At 38.4% G+C, this 18,397-nt stretch overlaps 1 protein-coding gene across 32 annotated transcripts in view; it reads right to left on the reverse strand.

Annotated features, from left to right (window-relative positions):
* The window catches only part of DTNA (dystrobrevin alpha), a 369,466-nt gene that overhangs the window by 159,205 nt on the left and 191,864 nt on the right, over window positions 1-18,397 (reverse strand). Inside the window, exon 1 of one of the 32 annotated variants that reach the window (XM_047696401.1) lies at window positions 13,054-13,208. The exons of the other annotated variants lie outside the window; for them this stretch is intronic. The gene's annotated coding sequence lies outside the window, so the exon portion shown is untranslated. Of the gene's footprint in view, window positions 1-13,053; window positions 13,209-18,397 lie in introns of those variants that run through there. 32 annotated transcript variants of the gene reach the window in all.

The following is an 18,397-nucleotide window of genomic DNA, read 5'->3' on the forward strand; positions in this document are numbered from 1 at the left end:
AGGACAAACACACACCTAGGAATAGAACAGGACACTATGTTGGTAGGATAAAATAATATATTGTTTCGTTGTTGGGTGACTACCGGAGAGACTAGTTTGGAGGCTCCTAATAATTGCCTTTTATGAGTTTTACACAGGCATAAAGCATCTGCCTTGTTGTCTTCCGGTTTTGGCCATTTGAATTATTTAAAATCCACTCATGTAGATGTTGGAGGGGACAGCCTTTCCTTAAACTAAAAAGAATTGCGTCTCATTTTTATTCACATTAGCTTCCCACATTGGGAATTACAGTTTCTGAGTATTCTCTTTATTCCATAGTGATTTTTTCATCAGATGTTTACAAATCAAAGTGATTACTTGTGAGAATACAAAGAGACAATAACAAGGCGGTTAACACTTATTAAATACCTACTGTGTACATAAACTACCTTGAAGTATGAAGAAGAAAGAGGATGCAATCTGAATTATCTAAATAAATGCAAGAGCTCTTCATTTGTAATAGAAGTTTTTTAAAAGGCAAATTGCTATCACTGAGGTGATTTTTGCATCTGAAGTTAAGAGGGACTTCCAGTGAACAGCATGTAATAGTAAGTCAGTAAATTAAAATCTATGCTTTGCTGGCTAATTCAGTGCCTCCAAGAAATTCATTCATTCATTTTTAAGAAGAGGATAATGATGTTATCTCCCTTGCAAGATTATTAGGAGATTTAAATGTAATGCCACCGAAATACTATACAAACAGTAGATCACATATACATGTTAGTCATTATGGTTAATAAAAGCTTATTACTTCTCCAGATAATAAATGACACATAACATTTGCAGATATTACTTTGGAAACACTGTGAATAATAACATTATTCACATAGTCCCTAAATGTTCAAAGAAACTATGGCCAATTAAGGTCATGGAGATGTAGTCATCTGACATGAAGGTTCCATAGAGGAGGATAATATCTAAAGACAGATTTTCCCACCTTGTCCCCCAGCCTGCCCTTCCCTAAGTAGCAGAGTGGAGGGAGATCTGCTGGTCTCCTGCGTCATCCTCTTATGGGGGGTGGTACCTAGCACACTTGCCCAGTTACATCATTGGCTAAAACACTAGTCATAGATAGACAAAGGGGGCTATGGGAGTGACAGATGCAGAAGACAAGGGAACTCCTGGTCACCCATCCTGAGGCCTTCCCTTGCTCGCTCTCTTCTGCAATCCCCTGACTCCTTCCAGAGTTCTCACATTTCTGCCACCCTGAGCCATAGCGTCCTCAAACCTCCTCTGCTCATTTTTCACGCACAGTCCGCAGCACTACCATTCTCTCCAGGAATTCCAAGAACAGAGCTGTCCTTTCACTGTCTCTATCTACAATGGTAAGATAATGGTAATCTTTAATTTTGCATCTGTTGACATTCTTACTTCAGTTAGATTGCAAGTCACCTCATTTTCCATTAAATTATTCTGTACAGAGGAGGACAGTCCACTACCTCCAACTAACCCATGTTATAGGGAAAACAGATCAGAACTCAAGTTTCTGTTTGACTTTGTTCTAGGGTCTGGTTGGGTTGAGTTCTGCCCAGGACCACCTGCATGACCTTGAGAACTCTATTACCAATCCATTCCATTATGACCATGCCTTTCCAGCCTCTGGCCTGATTCCTTTTCCTGCCCCCCCCCCCCACTAACTCCCTTAGGTTATACAAATGTCAGACCACAATGAACAAATTGACATATTATGCAAATACCAAGCAAGGAAGGGAATTTCCCTTGCTGGCATTAAGAATTAAGACCGTTAGCTGCAGTCATTCTCTACCAAAAGGGCAGAGCTGCATAGATGTGTATATGGAACACTTCTATGAGGCACATTTTTTGAGGTGAAAACTTCAAGTGCCAGTCAGACTGATAATGTTTGAGTAAAAAGAGGGTTCCTCCAATTTTTAATGGGCATGCTCGTCAACAAAGCTTTACTCAAACTTACTTGAGAATAAAACCAAAGCTGCCCTAACAATCTTACTATTTCTGAGCCGTGTGGTGTAGCATGATACAAATATCAGAACATCTTCTAAATCTTATTACATAATAACAATTGCTAGCAGCTTTAGGAATTTACTGTATGTCAAGTGCTCTGTAAGTACTTTATAGGTATTATCCCTTTTCATATAATAGGCTTCACATAGATTAAGGGTAGACAAGATGGCATAGTGGTTGAGCCCACTAACTACAGCTCTCTTATTAACTGTAAACCTTGGGGAGATTAGTTAACCTCTCTGGCCTTGACTTTTTCATGCGTAATCTAAAGGTGATATATAACAAAAGGCTCATGGGCTTGTTGTAATGATTAACAGAGATAAGAACTGTATTCAGTGACTTCTATGTGCTAGGTATTGTTCTCTAAATGAGGATTCATTAACTTGAAATTAGATGAGTAAACTTGGGGTGCCTGGGTGACTCATTGGTTAGGTGGCTAGGTGAACCTTCAGCTCAGGTTATGACCCTGGGTCCTGGGATTGAGCCCTGAGGAGGGCTCCCTGCTCAGTGGGCATTCTGCTTCTCTTTCTTGCTGTCCCTCCCTCTGCTTGAGCTCCCGTGTTTTCTCTCTCTCTCTCTCTGTCAAATGAATTAAAAAAATCTTTAAAAAAATGAGTAAACTAAACACACTGCGAATAGTATCTGGCACTTAGAAAGTGTGCTCCTTTATTACATCAGAGAATGCACAGAACACTCACATGATGTGCTGTGTCCTCCTGCATGTTTGGGTTTTCCACTGCTGTCCAACATCCTGGAAAGAACTACATGGTCAGTACATTGCTATTCTCTGCTATTCCCTCCTTATCCTTTTTGGTTGATCCTTCTGACAGCCAGGCTACTGCGCATCCTCTCAGGACATACCCCTGTCCTTTCAGCTCTCTTTATTGTCAAGACCACATTCACCTCCTCCACCTTATTCTGCATTTCTCAACACTCTTTTCCAACCACAGTGATCATAAGACTTTGGAAGAAATCAAAAGTAACTTCTTGGAAAACAGTGGAGGCCCTGATGCTGGAAGTAACAGCTTCTATTATCTTTCCAATCCATAAGTGAATCAGGATATACAGCCAAGAGAGAGGAAAAAAAAAAAAATCCACCTCAATGGGTAAAGGCAGGAGAATAATAATGTTCCCAAGTCAGAAATTCATTTAGAAGACCTGCTTCCACAACGATAAAGGGAACGGTATTTTGACCTTTCTAAATGAGCTCTAATTATATATTCTAAAAATCCTATGTGTTAGAAAGAAAAAAAATCACTATATGCCCTTATCAAAGAACATTAAAGTTTTTTTTTTTTAAAGATTTTTTATTTATTTGACAGACAGATCACAAGTAGTCAGAGAGGCAGGCAGAGAGAGAAAGGAGGAGGAGGCAGGCTCCCTGATGAGCAGAGAGCCCGATGTGAGGCTCGATTCCAGGACCCTGGAATCATGACCCGAGCCGAAGGCAGAGGCTTTAACCACTGAGCCACCCAGGCACCCGAACATTAAGGTTTTAATGAAAGAGATACTTTCATAAAGGGATTATTTCATAAATATAAAGTTATATTTCCATTATATCACATCTCCAAACAATATCATGATGTGCCACATGCTTCAAGAATAAAGATGACAGTAAGTGGCACTTATTTCCAACAAGGGTGATTTGTGCAAGTTAGTCTTGTTAGGAAAACTTGCATATTACGAGATAAGCTCTGTTTCCTTGGCCACAATAATCTTGCTGAAGCGCTGCATGCGGTAATTGACAATTTTCAAGGGGGCTTAAAAAATAAGTCAGATGTTCTCTACCTGACTCACTGTAAAGACAGATAATTGCCAAAACCCCTCTCAAATCAACTCCTTTTCAAATTCTACTTTCCCTCCCTGAGGTTAGAACGGCCCTCCCTCACCCTTGTTCTAACTGTGCCATTAACTTCTTCCCTTATTTCTGTCTAGCTAGTCTGTCTTCCTCCTAGTCTATTTTCTACCTTGCTCCTGGTATGACTTTTCTCAGACGGCTTCCCAGAGTATTCAGGATAAAGCAGTTTAAATTCCATAGAAGAGAGATGAAACTACTCGGCAAAAGTGGAAACTCAGTGTGGTTTAACAGGGCTGCCCCTGGCTTGACATCCTCGTTTGGCAATCATTGGCAGTGCAATTTTCTCATCAATACATTAGGGCAGTATTTGCTTCATAGGGTCATGGCAAGAATTAAATAATGCATGAAAAATGCTTAATCTAATGCCTAGTGGCCAGTATATGGTTACTGCGATTGCAGTGATAATGATGGTGACAATGATGTAAGGATGATGTGATGATGACGGTGACAAAGGTGGTGGTGACGGCGGTGGTGATGGCAGTGGTGATGGTGATCTGGTTTCTGAATGCTTTCTGAGTTCTATTCTTGTTACACCTTCATGAGCTTACATTTTCGGAGATTTCCGATTCTCACCTTTCCCTGATTTTTCCCAACTGTTCCCTCTCTATCAATCTTTTTTTCCCTAGTCTCCTATTTAATGCTATTTTTAAAGTTTTCCCCAATGCTTCCTTCTACACAAACCACTTTTTCACCCCTTCTCTGTAACATCTGGTCTGTGTCATATGATTCCTAATCATATTCCAAGGAAACTTTGAATCTAGGGACTCTAGACTTCTGTTGTGTTTTCAATGTCAAGTCCAGTGTCTGAATGTGAAATAATAGAAAAGAGATATTGGTCTCCATCCCTAGGCCCTGGCACAGAGCTCCTAAAACCCTTGTAATTTCCTAAGTGATAAGAACATTAGGAGCATCTTTCGTTCTAATTTTGGTCCTTGTCCCTGGCACCTGATACAAAATTCCTAAATACTTTGGAATTTTCCAGGTGATAGGAGTAAGTGTCTTTGTTCTAAGGGTGAATCTTGGATAGCTTTGGGATGGGGCTGGTCACCAGAAAGACTAAAAGTCATACCTAGGAGCTTGGAACTTCCAACTCCATCCCCAGGGACAATGATTCTCTAGGGACCATGATTCATGACTGATTGTATCCAAACTGATGAAACCTCCGTAAAAAATCCCCAAAGTGTGGGATTTGGGGAGCTTCTGGGTTGGTGAATACACCCCTGTGACGGGCACGTGGTGCACCCCAACTCCACAGGGACAGAAGTGCCTGCCCTCAGAACTCTTCTGGAACTCAGCCTGTGTATCTCTTCATCTGTTTGTTCATTGGTATTGTTTCTTGCAGTCTCTGGTATGCAATAAAACAGCAAACATTAAGTAAGTGTTTCCTTGAGTTCTGTGAGCTGTTCTAGCAAATGATTAAATCTGAGGAGGGGGTCATGGAAACCTTTGATTTATAGCCAATTGGTCAGAAACACAGGTGATAACCTGGACTAATCACTGGCATATGAGTGAGGTGGGACAGGCCGTCCTGTGAGACTGAGACCTTCACCTGTGGGATCTGACAGTAACTCCAGGCAGTTAGAATTGTTTGGTGTGGGAAATCTACACATCTGGTGTCAGAAGTGTTTTAAGGGTGGTAGTAGTGTGAGAATAAAGGAAAACAAAGTATCTTTTTTTTTTTTTTTTACACATGACACATAAATTCAACTTGTGTTTTCTTTTTGGCAAGTGAAACAATGAGTGAACATTAGAATTCTTAAGTGAGCAAGGCTAAAGAATATTTGAGACCAAGACTTCTCTGAACAATCTTGAACTTACAGTCACAGAATTAAAGGATCTCCCTGTTAAGTATTTCTTTGAATGAAAGGAAAATTTCACAAAGATATTTACCTTCTTGCCCTTTATCACCCTTATTCATCAGAGATGTTTGAAATGAATCACTGCATTAAAAAAAAGACCTAATTTGTTGTCCTTAATTCTAGAGCCACACTGTCCAGTAAGACAGTGCTAATCAGAGATGGCTATTTGAATTTAAATTACTTAGTATTAAATAAAATTAAATATACAGTTCCTCAATGACACTGGCCATATTTTGAGGGCTCAACTACAGGTGATTAGTAGTTACCATTGGACAATGCAGACATAGACCATGGAAGGTTCTTTTTTTCATACTTACTTATTTATTTTAGAGAAAGATTGCAAAAATGTGTGTGTGTCGGGTGGGGAGGGGCAAAGGGAGAGCGAATCCTCAAGCAGACTACTTGTTGAGCGTGGAACCCAAACCGGGCTTGACATGAGGCTCAATCCCATGACACTGAGATCATGATCTGAGCTGAAATCAAGAGTCAGATGTGTAACAGACTGAGCCACCCAAGCACCCCACCATGGAAGGTTCTACTGACCAACACTGCACTAGATCTCTGCCCACTGCACTACACCTAAAGGCTGGTTTACATTTGAGACCAATTATCCTCTGCTCATCCTTATGTAAGCAGAAATTTCTTTTGAGTAATTTTTGAACAATAATAATTGGGAAGTATATTCTATCCAAAATATTTTACTGCTTTTCTATCAAAGTCAAGGCATTCCAGGTTTTACCATTTGGCATTTCCTTCTGGTGCAATTGTAACAATATACCCTCTCTCTTCCACTTGATATTGGACTTTTTATTTGCAAGATCAGTTGTGAAGACAAATGCAAATAAATGGATAAAGGGACCCACAGATTTTTTTTATCTTCTACTCCCTAACATTAATATTTTAATAATGCCTTATATTTCTATATTTACATTATTTCAACGAGTCCATAGCAGCACTCAGGCATTCTGAGTCTTAAACCAGCCAAGGCCCTTTTCTCTATACTATGTTGCCTATTCATGTTTTATAGTAAAGAGTAGAGAAGTGGAACAGTTCGATAAGCATATAGCCATGTCTCTGACTTCTTTTGGCTTTATAGCTATCAGAGCAGAAATATAAGCTGGTGTGTTTGTTAATTTCTCAGGTTTTTTTTTTTCTTCTTCAGAATGGCTGCCCTTGTTTACACATAAACAGCACAACAATAAAAAAGCCTGTAAATATATGTTTGACTATTTATTTTGTTAGGATTTTTCCTTGTAGTAGAACTGTTGGGTCCAAAGGTATGTAATTAAAGCCTTTAATACCTTTAATACACACTGCCATGTTGGCCCTACCCTCTTCCAAAAGTATCAATTTGTACTTTCAATAGGATTGTATGTGAGCTTCCATTTTCCACACCTCCCTAACATTGGGTATTACCTCCCTCTCCTCCTCCTGATTCTCTCTTTTAAAAAGATTTGCTAAGGATTAAATGATATTTGTTTAATTTGTAGGTATTTAAAAATAACTAGTTTTATATAATGTGAAAGGCACAATCCATGAAAGAAATAATTGATAAGCTAGGCTTCATTAAAATTAAAAACTTCTGCTCTGTGAAAGACAATCTCAAGAGAATGAGAAGACAAGCCACAGACTGGGAGAATACATTTGCAAAAGACACATCAGATAAAGGACTGTTATCAAAGATATACAAAGAACTCTTAAAATAACAATTAAAAAGCAAACAACCCAATTAAAATATGGGCCAATGACCCAAAACAAACACTTTACTGAAGAAGATATACAGATGGCAAATAGGCATATGAAAAGATGTTCACATAATATGTTACTAGGAAAAGGCAAATTAAAACAATGAGATATCACTGTACAACTATTAGAATGCTCAAAGTCCAGAACACCAACAACATCAAATATTGGTGACGTGTGGACTCATAGGAATACTCGTTCATTGCTGGTGGGAATTCAAAATGGTACAACCACTTAAGAAGACAGTGTGGAATTTTCTTACCAAACTAAACATCTCTTACCATATGACTCAGCAATCATACTCCCTGTTATTTCCCAAAGGAGTTGAAAACTTATGCCTACACAAAACCCTGAACATGGATGTCTGTAGCAGCTTAATCATAACCGCCCAAACTTGGAAGCAACCAAGATGTCCTTCAGTAGGTGAATGAATAAATAAACTGTGATATATCCAGATAATGTAGTATTATTCAGTGCTAAAAAGAAATGAGCTATCAAGACATGACATGACACAAAGGAACCTTAAATGTGTATTACTAAGTAGAGGAAGCCAATCTGAGAAGGCTACATGATATATGATTCCAACTATCTGACATTCTGGCAAAAGGCAAAGCTATAGAAACAATAAAAAGATCAGTGGTTTCCAGGAAAGAGGGTGGCGTAGGGAGAGATAAAAAGGCAGAGCACAGAGGATTTTTAGGACACTGAAAATACTCTGTGTGATGTTATAATAATGGATAGATATTATACATTTGTCCAGACCCACAGAATGGACAATGTCAAGAGTGAACCCTGAGGTAAACTATGATCTTTTCATGATTATGATGTATCAGTGTAGGTTCATCCTTGGTAAAAAATGTACAATTCTGTTAAGTCATGTTGATAATAGTAGAAGCTATCCAGATGTGTAATAACTTTTCATGTAACCATTCCTTTGTGATTTCTGCCTTTGCAAACATGCTTTTCCATCTCAAGTTCCATATTTTCTTCTACTACTTTATATATACCACATTACACATTGGAATTGTCAATCCATATGGCATTTTCTTTCATATGAAGGTAGGTAGAGGCAAAAAAAAAAAAAAAAGAGTATAATTTTCTCCCAAAAAAGCCAAATTAATAGACTTCAGACATAAAACATTGTTATTTATTTAGAACAAATCATTTAAGGGGGCTCCTGGGTGGCTCAGTCAGTTAAACGTCCAACTCTCGATTTCAAACCAGCTTATAATCTCAGGGTTGTGTGACTGAGCCCTGTGTCAAGCTTCACATACAGTGGTAGTCTGCTTGAGATGCTTTCTCTCTTTCTCCCTCTGTTACTCCCCCGGTTGTGTGCATGCCCTCTCTCTTTTTCTCTTTCTCAAAAAAATAAAAAAATAAAAAATAAAAATTTAGAATTTATACAGATGATTAAAATATTAAAGTGGTGTCAATAGTGATTATTTGATAATATGCATACCAGGTAGTGGGGAATTACTATAATAATATTACTTTAAAATTTATCAGGCTAATACTATGAGAATGGAACCAGTTGATTGTTCCCTTTTTGTACATTAAGACAAATTATTCACTACCAGCAATGAGCTTACTCTTTTACTATCACACTGCACAATTATTGGTAAATTTAATTGTCATTGATGAAAGACTCTATTGCTTATTGAAAAAATTCAACATCCTTTATAATAAGCTCCGATGAAACTATAGCAAACTCACCTGTTGTTAGAGCTTTCTAAATGTTATTAATGGAATTAATTAAATTAGAAAATAAATATCTGAAAATCATACCCCCCATTAGAAATTTCTACTTTTTTTTTTTTTTAAAGATTTTATTCATTTATTTGAGAGAGAGAGAGTGTGTGTGCATGAGAGAGAGCAGAAGCGGGGGCAAAGGACAGGGAGAAGCAGACTCCCCAATGAGCAGAGAGGCCAACAAGGGACTTGATCCCAGGACCCTGGGATCATGACTTGAGCTGAAGGCAGACGCTTAAACAACTGAGCAACCCAAGTACCTCAGAAATTTCTGTTTTCTTTTTAGAAACATTGGCCTTTTACTATATACAGGGCTTAGAACTTTCTAATAAAGTCTATTTTATTCCCTGAATTAATCATTATGGCCACTGTCGTCATGATCATCATCATGGTGTCATTACTTTTTTTTTCCATATGAAACATTTTAAGAATATTTTTTAAAAGTCCAATTCTTTTTATGCAAAAATTACATGGTTGTCAATAATAAAATACACTTTAGTGAAGTTACAGGTTTAAAAATAACAATACCTAAAAATGGAACTTTACTTTAGAAATATTGTCTTGGGGTTCAAGAGTTACCATTAATTTTATTGAAGAAGCTATAATAGTCACTATAATTCTTCTTCATCATGCCTCTGTTGAACATCTATCTCCTTAATAGAGGTAGATGTAGATAATTAGCTGTTTGCCTGAGAGGTTAGGGAGTTCTAGAAATTAAAGCTAAAATGTTCAGAAACACATCCAATCATTCAAAATGAACAATACAGCATGATTTAAAGAAATGTTGACAAAAATACGATTTAATTAAAACACCTTGGCAACATTTCTAATTTAAAAACGAGCATATCAAAAATCATTTCACATCCTAAGAATGTAAGTATCAAAACAACTAGAAAAGAAACTTCCTTAAAGCCATTATGGAAAACAGTGTAGAGGTTTCTCGAAAAACTAAAAATAGAACTACCATATGATCCAGCAATCTGAGTATTTCTGAGTATATCCTCAAAGGAAGTTAAATAAGTACATGGAAGAGATATCTGCGCTCCGATGCTCACTGCAGCATTATTCACAATAACCAAGATATGGAAATGGTGTGTTACCGACATATGAATGGATAAAGACATTGTGGTATACTCATACAATGGAGTATTTGTAAAGGAGATCTTGCCATGTGCAACAACATGAATGAACCTTAAAGACATTATACTAAGTGAAATAAGCCAGACACAGAAAGAAAAATACCGCAAGTTCTCACTTACATGTGGAATCTAAAAAAGTGAAATACATTGAAGCAGAGGGTAGAATGGTGGTTACCAGAGATGGGGAAGTGGGGGAAATGAGGAGATGTTGGTCAGCAGGTACAACTTTGCAGTTATGTGTGATAAATAAGTCTAGAAAGCTAATGTATAGCATAATGACTGTAGGTAATAATACTGTATTACTGCATACTGGAAATTTGCTAAGAGAGTAGATCTCAAGTGCTCTTACTACATACCAAAAAGCAATACCTAGGTGAGGAAAAGATACATTAATTAGCTTGACTGTGGTAATCATTTCACTATGTATATGTGTGTATCGAATTATGTTTACAACTTAAATATATAGTTATTATTTAAAAAACAAAACTTAAAAGGATCTTGCATTATATGGACCTCTCAGTTATGCTAACCTGAGAAATGGACATGTACATATGGCCTAGTGTCAGGTGTATAAAGATCACAGAAATCTGGGTATATATTCATTTTTACACATATCTCACTCTAATGTCTCAGCTGGCTGATATCTTAGCCCACAGCAGCAAGGACAGAGAAAATAGGAACTACCGGAACTGAAAAATAGTTATTTGTCACTCCAGTTATAGAATGGATCTAGGCCTGATCAAGTATTTCAAATACGGGATAGTGGAATGCTAGTACTTTTCAGTAATTCCACCTCATCCACACTACTCCATCTCGCTTCTTTTATGAAGAAAGATTTAACCCATTCCAGCACAGCTGGGAAAGAATATAGCGTGGTTAAGAGATCATTTACATGTTTGTCTTTACTTCTCATCTATCTCTCTTGTGTCTTCTCTTTGTGTCTCTGACTTTCTCTCCCTTCTTCTCTGCCCCCCTCCCTCTTTTATTTTTCCTTTAATATATCACTTTCTACCTCAGATATTGTCAGTATTGAGAACTTCACACTTCAAAATATTTTGCCAGGAACCATCTTTCACTCCTTCTTGGGAACTTCTTATTCTTAGCTAATAACAACTTATGCTTGTGAAAATATTTGATGTTTCAGAGTTGATGCTCATAGCTTGTTCTATATTCCAAACAACACAGGGTAAAAGGAAAGAATAATTTCAGACACAATATGGGCATTTTACACATGTTCACTGTTAGTATAATGCTTCTGATATTTGTTATCATAGAAATAGTGCCCTCTGTTCGCAATTATGGCCAAAAAAATTGTTTTGAAAAGTAATTATAACTTCTTGCTCAAATTTAGAAGATGACCCAGATGTATAAAAACCAGAGAGACGAAGGAAATAACAATGAAAACCACAGAGGCCGAATGGGTTTCAGAAAATCCGTTTCCCTTTTTGAAGAAAGAGTGATATATGGCCAAACTTGGGATCATTTGCTTGGCTTGCATCCAAATCAGTCTAGTGGCAAATAACCGATTTTAGCCAGGAAAATACTACTTTCTCTGATGAAAACACTCCAGGTAGAGAGTGAATCCGCCTGAGAAATGGGGGAGGGTGTGGGTGGGGGAGGTGGGGGAGTAGGGGTTGGGGGGGTGTATGCTCCTGTTTTGGTCAGGCTTTGTCCCTAAAGCTGCCAGGACAACTTTGTTCTATTTGTTCTGAGTTCAGAAAAGTTGGCTGGGTGGGTTAGCCCTTGGCTAAAAAAACTAAAGTAAATCCTAATGTCTTATGAGAAAGACCAGACATCAAGTAGAAACCGTGAAGAAGGCAGGAACGTAAGTTACTAGTCAAGACATTTTCTGGTCCTCTAAATTGCTCTGGGGATATCAAAGCCACTTCTTTTGAAGCAAGCTGCTAGGGGGCCAAGTAAACAACGCAGGAGGAGGCTTCTGAGCTCTGGGAATGGCTGCTTCCCCACACCACCCTGCATTGTTTACATTCGGCTCTCCCCAGCCTCCAAGCTAGAGTTCATTTTATGCTAACCCGTATTGTATTTGCTTCTATTTTTAAATCCTCCGAGGCACACAGAACCACAGTATAGGACAGAATACTGAAAGGACAGAATACTAATGGAAATAAAATATGCTGTAAAAATTATAGATAACACTGAACCGCTCCTGTGAGATGAGGCTGTCAGGAATATGATGCAAGAGGAACAAATGCGCAGATACGAGAAATACACAAAGTAACATGTGGGAGGACTTTGTCCTCTGGCTTAATTTAGTATACCGGACAAAACAGCTTGGGACCCCGGATGCCGCTCATCAGGTGTCCTCTCGGAAAAGGGGACCATTTTCAAAGATCAAAGCAAGGAAGCACTTTGCCCAAGTTTTACATTGACCCGAAGACGCGAATTACGGCATTCTTACTACTTCTTTCCAGCTTTCCTTCTTTTACTTGCACGCACACCCTCACACACACTACCAAAGAACTAGAGAAATTCACAACGTTTCAGACTTTCAAATTAATAAAGGGTGAAATCGGAGGGGAGGGAGCTGGGGGTGGGAGGGGGACAGGAGAAATTTGTCCTGTGCCCATGGAGGGCTTGGGGGGTGGGGGCCCCGGTGAAATTCCACCCAGCAAGTTATGCTCCTGCAACAGAAGAGTTCAGTTTCATAAATTCGGTGGTGCCTTACCTGGTTTTGTAGTGAACTGCACGAACTTGCCCCTAATTCTTCCCCTAAAGTCCTACATATGCTGAGAGCCATAGTATTTGACCTTACACATTTCCACAGAAGAAACTCCAAAGCAACCTTTAACTTCAATAAAACGCTGTGTTCATTCTTCCCCTTGTGCTCAACACACAGCAATCTAATACACCTCATCATGTGGTCCGTTGCCATGGTAGCAATGAATCCAGCTGCTGAAATACAAAAGACTGACAAAAAGTTGCCTTTTTCCCCCTCCACCCACCCTGACAAAGTCAGAGTTTTGTGTTTTTTTTTTTTTTTTCTGTATGACAAGTCTAATTTGAATATGTTTCTGGTGCTGACTCAACTTCGTGAGCAAGGAAGAAGAAAAAAAAAAGATAAACGAACAGCAGAGGTGTAAGAATAAGAGGACCCCGAAGCCTTTAAACAAGCAAAATAACTATATGCATTTTTCAGTCGCCACTAATCCAAGATACTGGTCATTAGCTGCTACTTCTTCCAACCAAGTATTTTTGCCAGTTACTAACTCAATAGAGAAATGCAGCAACGATCGATCTCACAGCCCCTTTAAATATATATATATATATATATATATATATATATATATATATATATATATATATAAAAGTTAAATAATACAGTCAACATGGATGCTGAAAACACGACATCAGGGTAGGAAGGGCTAGTCTCAAAGTGTTTTCCTAGAGCAAACTTCTAATCACAGCTCAGAGGTGGGAGGTAAAATTCTCCCTCTTCTTTTCATCTAACCCTGTGTTTAACCATTACTTAAACAGATTAAGTCTCAGTCCTATTTCAAGTGATCATAGATTTGGATCTGTGGTGACACAGCCTGGTAGAATGAACCAAACCATACTTGGGGGCTCTATCTTAAGGGTAGGAATTTTGGAGTTAGGACAACAGCAACTCTGAAGAGTCTGCCCCTATCCCCCTAAACCCATGGCTATGTAATTATGATTTAAGGAACCACCTTTGGTTTATTCCCAGTACTTAAGGAAGCCTGACGGGAGGCCTGGGCAACAGGCTTGACCTCTTGTCAGCTGTAGTCCCTCCTTCCCACCATGGACATCCTTCATAGCTACCGCTTTCTACCCCCCAGCCAGCAGCTACTTTATCCCTGGGGTTCTCACTGCCACTCTCCTGCTTCCCCAGATTTGCTTACTTTCCAAATTTAGCTCATATTTCAGAATAATTCGTTGACATATCTGTTCTCTCTCTTTCGCCATGGACCCCTCCCCCAGAAAGGGGAATGCGGTCTTACTCATCTTTGCCTACCATGTAACACTAGCAAAGGATTTGGAATAACGTAGGGCTCACTGGCTATTGCTTGAATGGATGAAGCAGGGAATGAACGCTTTGTGTCAGCACAGTGGAGGAAAGCTCAGCTCCTCCAGCGTCGTGCTCACAGCATTCTCTGTGGTGGTTCAACCCCTGAGGGGTTTGCACAGGATCTTCCTTATTATTCCACGCTGCAAAGGGAGGCAGGCAACAGTAGCTCTTAGGAAGAGCAGCCAGGAAATTACTCGGATGTGGGTTTGAAGTTCTACCCAGGCTAGCTTTGTGATCTTGGATAGACCATTTAAACTCTCTAAACCCCGTTAAAATTTTGTAAAATTTCTACTTTAAAGAGTTATGACAAGGAATTAAATGAGATAACCCAAGGAAAATACTAAGCACTGTGCTTGAAACATAGTAAGCACTCAATAAATTACCACTAGTGTTGTTTAGCCAAACTGTTTATGAGTTTGTTTTTTTTTTTTTAGATTTTATTTATTCATTTTACAGACAGAGATCACAAGTAGGCAGAGAGGCAGGCAGAGAGAGAGGAGGAAGCAGGCTCCCTGGTGAGCAGAGAGCCCAATGTGGGGCTCGATCCCAGGACCCTGGGACCTTGACCTGAGCCGAAGGCAGCGGCTTTAACCCACTGAGCCACCCAGGCGCCCTGTTTATGAGTTTTGAACAAAAAGGACAACAAGAAAGTTCATCGACTCCTGACTTTCCCTTGCTGATAAAACTGTCATTTTCAACCACATACACATTTTCAATTATATGCTTCATAATATGAGCATAATACAGTGATCATTTTAGGCAACCAGCCTGGATTGCCTGCTCCTACTTAAAAACCATCTAGAGGAGATGACCAGTCAAAAGGTTTTAACATATTCCCAGTGTGAAATGGACTGTAAAAAGAATATTAAAGTTGGTCAATTAAAAAAATCTTTTTAATATGAAAAACATGAAATAAAGCAGTTCATTTTGATATTTATATAGAATTTTCAATAAGCGGCTTATATGTTACTAGCAGGTTTTGTTCAAATCAAAATGGGGTATAAAGAATTGCCATCATAAAGAGCCTCAGAATAGAAATTATGTACAGAGATTACATTTTTAACAGTTTACAGGTGTTAGCTTAACAGCAGCCTTTGAAAGGTCACCTTGATCCTGATCCGTAACAGGGCCTGTAAAGGGCTCACCACTACAGACTTCTTAGTTGCTTTTCTCCAGTCATCTAACTCAGGAAATGACCAGACACCAAAGCCAGCTACATGGGAAAATTAGCATGAAAATCCCTTTGAAGCCTTATAGTGCAAAGAAGCAGCCAAGGTTTAAAAAAACAAAACAAAAACAATAAAACTCAAAACCAAGAAACAACAACAACAAAACAAAAACCTATGGTGGATAAAAAGAACTTTCATGGCAAAAAGTTGCTATAAAGAACAAAATGAATGTTGTGCATTGTGAGATTTCTCTATCATTTAAAAAAAAAGCCCTACAACAAACCAGTAGAGATTATTAAAATAGCTTTGGCACTTGGTACAACTCCGAAAAATCCTTCAACGTTGTGACTCATGATGACACAGTCCTATAAAGCATGTAAGTGAGGCAGAACAGGCAAAAAAAAAAAAAAAAAAAGGCAAGAAGCATATACCCTGGAAAGTCAGAGCCCCTTAATCCTCTTCAGGACAGTGGATGAAGGAAAGACGAATGGAACCATGATTTCAATAATTCATAATTACTCTCATGTGTGGCTAGCTGAAAAGAAACTCACTGCTCGTCTTCATTTCTTCGGGAGTCTTTACTTTGTGTCTTTTTCCTCCTACAGGTTGGTTAGGCATCTCACCGTTCCTCATTTTGTAAACTGAAGAGCCCATCATTTATCTAGTTAATGGAGACTATTCCTAGAGCATAACTATGATTAGCAAACAGCTTTTGTCAGATGTTAAGCAACTTGTTTGATTCTCTCTCTTAAGCATTAGGGAAATATGATGTCAATATGTTTGGTTTCACAGGGTCTCAAATCCCCCTTTTGCAAATGTTAAGATTAACTTCTTGCTCAGTGGGAACAAAATTTGTAACATGATCCGTGCTGATGTGACCCACTTAATTTCATATGAAGAATCCAATCACCGAGGGAAAAATAGTCTTTGAGACATAATGCTTCAGAATGTACCCTGGGAAGATGTGCGAAGCCCAGGGGGACGCAGAGACCTGGGAGAGAGCTTATAAGATTGTTTGCTTCACCGCTCTCTCTTCAGACACAAGGGCACCTAAAATCCCACAAACTCAAGGTAACAACGTGGGCTCAGAGGTCACACCCTTGAGTTAAGCAGCAAGGCTACCAAAAACAAAAACAAAAAAAAACCCCAAACAAACAAACAAACAAACAAACAAAATAAACCAAACCAAAACAAACTGGCTGTTAATGTTAGTGAAATTAAAACAAGACAAAAACAATTTGAACCTCTGCAAAATCAAATTTTTTTTTAAAAGATTTTTATTTATTTATTTGACAGAGAGAGATCACAAGTAGACAGAGAGGCAGGCAGAGAGAGAGAGGAGGAAGCAGGCTCCCCGCTGAGCAGAGAGCCCGATGCGGGACTCGATCCCAGGACCCTGAGATCATGACCCGAGCCGAAGGCAGCAGCTTAACCCACTGAGCCACCCAGGCGCCCCTGCAAAATCAATTTTTTTCAGGTCACATCTTTTTTTTTTTTTTTTTAAAGATTTTATTTATTTATTTGACAGAGAGAGATCACAAGTAGACAGAGAGGCAGGCAGAGAGAGAGGAGGAAGCAGGCTCCCTGCTAAGCAGAGAGCCCGACGCGGGACTCGATCCCAGGACCCTGAGATCATGACTTCAGGTCACATCTTAAAATTGTTATTTTATAATACCACAAAGAGCTTTACTGTCAGGACACTAGTTTAAATCAAATAGGAGAGCTTGTTCACAGCAACAACAAAAAAGATTGTGATCTATTGAATATTTTTTGCAGGCACATAGTTTCTTGGGCTGCTTTGAGCGGCTGACCTAAAAAATATTAATCGGATTAGTATCTGTTCTACTCATGAAAATTTCTTATGAAAGAACAAGGCTATTGCAAGGCATCTTGGTTTACATAATTCAATATCAAGATATCCTATTTTCCCCTTAAGATGTTTTCAAAACACGCACTTCTCTTTTGAATTGTATTAACGGGCCTATAAATATCTGTGTCTAAACAGCACTGTGAAATTGACGGCTACACATTCTACACATAACTTATTGGGATCCCCGAATCATTCTGTTTTGTTCATATATGGAAATTTATTCCCAAATTTCTGCGTTTGGATTCGTCACCTCTTCAAAATTCTCAATTATACAGTTATAGTCTGGATTCTTCCTTAGTGAAAAACACACTTGGTTTTGAAACTTAATAAAAATGACATCACTTGCCCATTTTCTCACTGAAAGGTAGTATCACAAATCCAATGTAGGAAAGTTGAAAAATATAGAAAGATTTATGAAATAACATTAAAAACACATATAAATTTAACTATCGGAGGTAACCAGTATTGACATTTTAATGTATTTCTTAATTTTATGTACTAAAAATCCTGGATAATTTTGACTATAGTTTTCGTCTGCTTAAAGAAAGACAGGTAAAATAAACACAGTATGATATTACAGATTCGTGGAAAATATTTTTAAGATTTTTAAATTTATTTATTTGACAGATCACAAGTAGGCAGAGAGGCAGGCAGAGAGAGAGAGGAGGAAGCAGGCTCTCTGCGTGGAAAATATTTTTTAATAGTTGCATAAAATTTCACTATTTGGATGTATCAGAATTCACTTAGCCATCCCTCATTGTCAAACATATATTTAGTCTTCTTCCAGGTTTCTTTATATAAACAATATATCTTTGTATGGAAATTTTGGGTTATATCTTGGGTTATTTCCTTAGAATAGATTGCTGTGCAGGAGGGGGAATTACTGAGTTTAAGTTAGAAATTTTAAGTATAGAATTTTATTTTTTTCTTCTTTAAGCATAGC

The sequence above is a fragment of the Lutra lutra genome, chromosome 12 (assembly GCF_902655055.1).
Source record: "Lutra lutra chromosome 12, mLutLut1.2, whole genome shotgun sequence".
In the NCBI taxonomy this organism is placed as follows: domain Eukaryota; kingdom Metazoa; phylum Chordata; class Mammalia; order Carnivora; family Mustelidae; genus Lutra; species Lutra lutra.